We start from the raw sequence: 7354 nt of genomic DNA, 5'->3' as shown, positions 1-7354 counted from the left end.
GGAAATCACAAATCCAGTCACATAACAGATGATATTCCATAAGCACGCAGTTCCACTAAAATCTGCTTGTGTGGTACAGTGTCAAAAGCCTTCCAGGAATCCAGAAATATGGAATCAATCTGAAATCACTTGTCAATAGCACTCAACACTTCATGTGAATAAAGAGCTAGTTGTGTTTCACAAAACAATGTTTTCTAAATCCATGTTGACTGTGTGTCAATAGACCGTTTTCTTCGAGGTAATTCATAATGTTTGAACACAATATGTGTTTCAAAATCCTGCTGCATATTGACATTAATGATATGGGCCTGTGGATTACTCCTAGTACTTTTCTTGAATATTGGTGTGACCTGTGCAACTTTCCAGTCTTTAGGTACAGATCTTTCATCAAGCAATTGGTTGTATGGAGCTAATGCATCAGCTTACTCTGAAAGGAACCCAACTGGTATACAGTCTGTACCAGAAGACTTGCTTTTATTTAAGTTGCTTCACTACTCTGAGGATAGTTACCTCTCCGTTACTCATGTTGGCAGCTGTTTTCAGTTTGAATTCTGGAATATTTACTTCATCTTCTTTTGTGAAGGCATTTTGGAAGACTGTGTTTAGTAACTCTGCTTTGGCAGCACTGTCTTTGATAGTATGTCCATTGCTATCATGCAGAGAAGGCATTGATTGTTTCTTGCCGCTAACATACTTCACATACGAGCAGAATCTCTTCGCATTTTCTGCCAGGTTTCAAGACAAAGTTTTGTTGTAGAAATTTATAAGCATCCTGCATTGAAGTCCATGTTAAATTTGGAGCTTCTGTAAAAGATCGCCAATCTTGGGGATTTTGCATCTTGTTTACATTTGGCACGTTTGTTTAATTGTTTCTACAACCAATAACTTACTGTACTATGTTGCAATCATTGTCATTTAGTCAGGAACAACATCAGTGAATGACACACCTTCTGAATCACAAAGCGTAGCTGCTAGAACTTCCCTGGTGACAGGTGAGTTCTACTCATGACAGACCTTCTCTCCTTGCACCCTTTTTACTTTATGGTACTTTTTTCCTCTGGTTCTGTGGAACCATGGGAACCAAATGCATTTGGTCATGAAAAGAGTCATTACCTAATTCACAGAATCCTAATAAAATAAACTGAAGAAAATTAAATTACTAAAAATAATTACAACAATTTTTTGATATAGAACATTGCTACTGATCACATAGAGGTGGTGTTGAGTGGCAGACAGGTACATTGAAATAATACTGTTAGATATCGTAAGCTGTCAGAGTCCTTTTCCAGATGTAGAAAAACACACACACACACACACACACACACACACACACACACACACACAGATAGATAGAGAGAGAGAGAGAGAGAGAGAGAGAGAGAGAGAGAGAGAGAGATATCCATGTTGAGGCATTTGGAGAATGATGAAGGCTAGGAAGTTCTGCAAAGTTATATGGCGATGACCTGGGGGTGGGGATCACAGGTAGGTGGATGAGTAAACTGAGTGAGGCAGGGTTCAGTACTGGTTTTGTATTGAGTCTGATTTGTAGGATTGGTGACAAAAAGTATTTGCACTGTAGTGACTGGGAGGAGGGGAGATGGTCTCTTATAAGCCCAGCATGATTGAATTTAGGAGAGGGACATCAGGTGAGGTCTTTGGAAGGGACCCGTACTTCTGTGACACTAAAGTTTTCAGAGGTTGTTGGTCTGTTGAGGCTGTTGATTCTATTGGCTATAGGTGGGGGGGGGGGGGGGGGGGGGGAAGTTTGTGAAGATGTATGGCAAATGTGTAGTACATCTGCAAAGAGGTAGGGGTTGGGTGACTACGAGGTGCATGCATGCGTGCATGTGTGCGTTTCTTCTGTTAAGTATCATAAGTCAGTCATTTTTATCCTCTCCATTTCCAGCCTGGTTCAGCAACAGCAGTCAAATTTTCAAATAAAAAGGTGGTCTCTCTTGCAGGTTGTTAGAGTATGCGATATGTTTCAGATCATCCATTTGAGGTTTTAAAAATTCGTAATTGATATACACTGCATACTCTAATGGCTACAACCCCAGCCTTGTAGATACATTGCACTATTTGAAATTAGCCAGTATGAATAATATGCTCCACTATTCTCATATTAGGACTGAGTGTACTTACATCACTTTGCCATTTGTGGGTAACATATCATAAAGGCTTGCAGATCTCCTTAAAAAGAAGTTGATCCATGATGAACTACATGGTAGATATTGCTTTGCTAATTGTGGGGTCTACAAATTGATATCCAACCAGTGCCCTCATGGATACATCAGACAGATGAGATGTAAGGTTAGAACTTGTTTTCATGAGCACTTACTAGAAGGGGCTGTGAAAAACTAATCGTCATTTGTGGAGCATAAGAAGGTTTGCAGGCACGCCAAACCAACAACAGTTTCTTCATGTGGAACTAAGGGTAAAAAGTTAACTCTACTAGAGGAATTTGAAATAACATTTTTGAAACATTATGAAGAATTGAGTCTCAATGAACAACTTGTCACTAGGAACAAAATTTATGATACTGTGATGACAACTTTATAAAAATTTCACTAGCCGGTTCCTCTATGACTAAGTAACTACCAGCAGGATTGCCATTTGTCAGCCACCACTATGACCTCATATTTACTCCTTTGATTTTCAATTTTATATTTGTTTCAACTACTTTTAAGGCATTATTTAATAACTGTTAATCTATTTAAACTATGTACTTCTGGCACTATCTTCTACCATTGTTTTTAATTATCCTTCAATATTTTGCTGTGTAAAAGCAAAATTGTGACAGTTGTAAGGATGAAATTACAAAGCTCAGGGAACGTGTGTCTAGTTTACAATTTATTACCGGTTCCTTGAAGATTAATATCAAGAAACTTAAAGAAGAAAAAAGTGAACGGAACATGACAGAATTGTGCCATGAAAGTACGAATATGTCGGAGAATTGGACGGAAGTGAAGTACAAAAGACACAAACAGATAACACAAGATACAGAAAACGGTGAAAGAAACATAAATGTAGTGAATGAAAATTACTTTCATGTTCTTTCAACTATGGATTGTGACAGTGTTGTTAACAGTTCCAGTGTACCATGTGGAAAACCAAACGACTTTGTGAATGAGGTAAAACATGGAATATTTCAGCAGCAGTTAAGTAAAAGATCACATGCAAAAGTGCTCACCAAAAATCTTCCACCATTAAGCTGTTCTACTGAGACAATATCGACGTGTGTTAACAAAAAAGGCATAATAAATAGTGCCAAACAAGACTTTGCTTACTGCAAAGGTAGGCAGAAAACAGGTAATCTCGAACGGCAAGTAGTGGTAAAATTGAACAGTATGCCGACAGCCAAGGACAAAATATAGCTACTTAATTTCGGTGTACAAGCAGTCAGAATTTTAATTTTAATTGTACAATAAAACCAGGAGCAAAATTCAGTGCTGCTATGTCAATAAGTCAAGAAAAATTTCCTCATTGAGCAAAAAGGACTTTTCCACCTTCCTGGCGAGATCAAATGATGTCGCTAAGAATGAAAAAAACGATCTCTTAATCTCACTAAAAAGAAAACTGTATGAGCTGAGATGAACATATGTTATTGGTTTTTCAGTGCCACACTGTTACAAGTTGATAGAATGGTCCTGTGTAAATAAAGAAATTGAAACTGCAAATAAAGAGATGCAAAAGATTTGCAGGAGGTTTGAAAATGTAACATTTGTGAACACTAGCAATTTAGGGAAAAGATTTCACACAACACACAGTTCTTGTCTAAATGTACTTGGAAAAAATGTAATAGTAACAAAAAATTTTAGAACTAGTAAATAAAATCTCAAATGTTCGGTGTGATGATAGAAAAGTCATACCTCTCATGGACAGGAAGTGTGTGTTACCTGGAGATTCAAATGTGAACTCTGCTGTCAGTGAAGCTACACCTCTCCAAGACAAGTCTGAAATTTTATTAATGCAAGTGGACACCCCAAATGTTAACAATTCACAGAAAGGCACAGCAGTTGTGTAACAACAAACTCCAGAAATAAGTGAAACAGCAGCAGCACCATCATTATCATCAGAAGCAGCAACAGCAACAAGAACAGCAGCAGCAGCAGCAGCAGCAGAACCAACAATAACTGGAGGAGCAACACAGCAGTGCTTAAGGAGAAGGGAAAAATACATCTGTGTCATTCAGTGATAATTTTTTATGGTTTCAAGCCAAGAAGAAAATTTTTCGGGGCATTGGACTGGATGAAGAGGGACCATTGAGTTCCCTCCACGGTCAACAGATCTAACACCTATGGACTTTTACTTGTGAGGAACTCAGAAAGATAACATCTATCAATGTAAGCCACATGTACTGGAGGAACTTTGCCAGGAGATTACAGTGACACGTGCAGTGACTAACATTGGCTGACATAGTTGCGATGACCGCTCAGCATTCTGTTATGCGTGTAGCCACCAATGGTGAAAATTTTGAACATTTAAAGTAACCGTGTGCTGAACTGAAGGGTGTACAACATGTGTGACCAGTTATTAAATGTAAAATAAACACATAAGTAATACTTTTTGTTCCTTCAAGTGTATATACATTTTTCTGCGGACTCTGTATTATCACCTAAATATGCACCCAAAAATTTAACATAATGTGGCTCATCTGATGGAAGATTGTCTTTTAGACTAAAAACCATTTGCTGTGTCTTATTTTCATTTAGCAAGAATACATTTGCTTTAAACCAATAGGACACTTGATCAGTTGTATTTGCAACACAAGTTTTAAGACTACTAAAATCATTTCTATTGTGAAGAATAGTATACGGATCCCTGTGGAACACCTACCTTAATTGTTCTGTACTGGAGATTTTTCCCCAACACAGAAATAAGAATAGACTAGATGACTGGACAGTGGTAAGAATCAAGCAAAAGGATCCAGAGATGCTACATGCCTACTGTTTTTAGTATAGACATAATTATCAGCATCACTGCTCTGGAAACAATGGACCATAATTGGCAGACTACACGAGGTGTCGAGGAATGGTCAGACAAGATAGGGAAAAAAGTGTAAGTTTAAGGTAGAAGTAGTCAGAGGTTTTAAAAGACAAGGAAGAAGTATCTACTAGGGAATATTCTTGTGAGGGGATCGTCTGAACTAGTAAATTGGTCTCTGGATTGTGTATATTGAAGAATTAATTTCTTGAAGCAAAGTGCATGCCACCTGTCTCTCTGAGGAAGATCTCAATATTGTAGAACTATGTTGATTGTTGGGGGAGCTGGAAACAGTTTGACCTCTGACCACAACAATGAAATCGAGGATAACATCAAGCACGTCTTTGGGAATGCTCCTCGCACTAATAAGGCAGTATCACTGTAGGAGCAATATGACAAACCCTGTATGAAACTTTTTCAAACATGTGGATGCAGAGCTGCAGGAGTTGTTCAAATAGGAGAGTGATATCACATGGGCCACACATCTCAATGTTTCTGGCAGTATTTTACTTGCACCACTAATTCCCAGCAACATTCAGTTTAACCAGAACTGCCGAATAACTATACGCACAAATGCAACAGTCATTAGAGAAACAAAAAAAGTATCTCACTATTCGACTTGAATAGCGGTTCTGACAATGTATGAGAACACAACAGAAAATATTTTAAACTCCATTACAAAATTGGAGCTGGTACTGATAAGACCTTTTTGATATAACTGGGCAGTTATTGTAAGTGATTTTTGATATTACTGACTGAGGCCCCTTAGGGGCTACTGATTTCAATCCTTGATTTAATCGCAAAACAACGATTAATAATTTATTTCTAAAACCAACTGTCATTCATAAAATAGATGTGTGTTCCATAACAAATGGGTTATCTGACAATGACAGTTTACATTGGACATGTGGAGGAGATAAAAAGACTAAAATGCACTGTAAGCAATTTTGTTAAATTCTTCATTGTATCGTCAAAAAGGCTAAAACCATATATTGAACAAAAATTTCAAAATTCCAATAACAGAGCAGAGGCAGTTTAGGATGTTACTAATCATGAAACTAATGAACTACTTAATACAAATGATTTTAAATTCCCTGGTGACAGCAGCAGACAGGTGATGAATTCTCTGCGACAGGAGCTGAAAATACAGTAGCAAAGCATGGACTATCTAGAAGTTCCATTAGACGGGTAGAGAGAAACTGCATACTCAACCACCAGATATGAGGTTTGATAAATCAGTTATTAAAGCCATCATTAAGCCACTGAAAAGCAGTAATTCTTCTGCTGATGATGGTATTTTAATCAATTTACTAAAATCTTGTGCTGAATTGATAGTGGTCCACTTGAGAATGTTTGTAATTGTTGATGAGTCAAAACGTGTTCCCTAAAAGACTGAAATGTGTGCAAGTGATAACCATTTAGACAAAAAGCCAAGTAAGCAAATGACATCTAATTGCAGACCCCTCTCTCTCTTATGTGTTCTCTAAATTTTGGGAAGCAGTATCTTATATAAGAATATGGAACCACCTTTCTCACGTTACCTCTGGATCATGGGGTCCTACGTTCGATTCCTGACTGGGTTGGGGATTTTCTCTGCCTGAGGACTGGGTGTTTGTGTTGTCCTCATCATTCCATCATCATTCATAAAAAGTGGCGAGATTGGACTGTGTTCAGATTGGAAATGTGTACAGGCACTGATGAACGCCCAATTGAGCGCCCCACAAACGAATCATCATCACCACCACCACCACCACCTTTCTCATAAACTTTTACAACAGCTCAGTTTGGCTTTCTACAAGAGAAAGCAATATGTAATCTCTCAAACTCAGTTATGATATAGCTAAACAAAATAAATCTTCTGTTACCTAGCCAACACCTTAGATTATGTGTAGATCAGTGGTAGGCAGCACTTGGTCCATGAAACAATTTTATGCATCCAAAGAGCAAGAAAACCATAATGAAATGCAAGATATTTTATGTTTTTTTTTTTTTGCACAAAAAATACATTTCAAAACAAATAGTTTGATACAGAAACTGGCAGCTACAATCCTTGTGAAGATATTGATTGATGGAGTAGAAGGTGTTGGCCAACAGGAAGTTCTTTAATTCACTCTGAGCCAACAGGAAGTTCTTTAATTCACTCTGTAACTGATCTTTAGCACTTAAAAGAGCTTTGATATGCTCTGGTAAGTTATTAAATATATGAGTGCCCATGTATTTGACTCCTTTTTGTACTAATGTTAAGCTTTTATAGTCCTTATACAGATTGTTTTTGGTTCTGGTAATATAATCATGTTTTGTACTACTTTGTGTAAAAAGAGACATGTTGGAAATGACGAAGGACATCAATGAGTATATGTACTGAAAAGTA

Source organism: Schistocerca piceifrons, chromosome 8 (assembly GCF_021461385.2).
Source record: "Schistocerca piceifrons isolate TAMUIC-IGC-003096 chromosome 8, iqSchPice1.1, whole genome shotgun sequence".
NCBI lineage: Eukaryota > Metazoa > Arthropoda > Insecta > Orthoptera > Acrididae > Schistocerca > Schistocerca piceifrons.
This window is presented reverse-complemented; position numbering follows the sequence as displayed.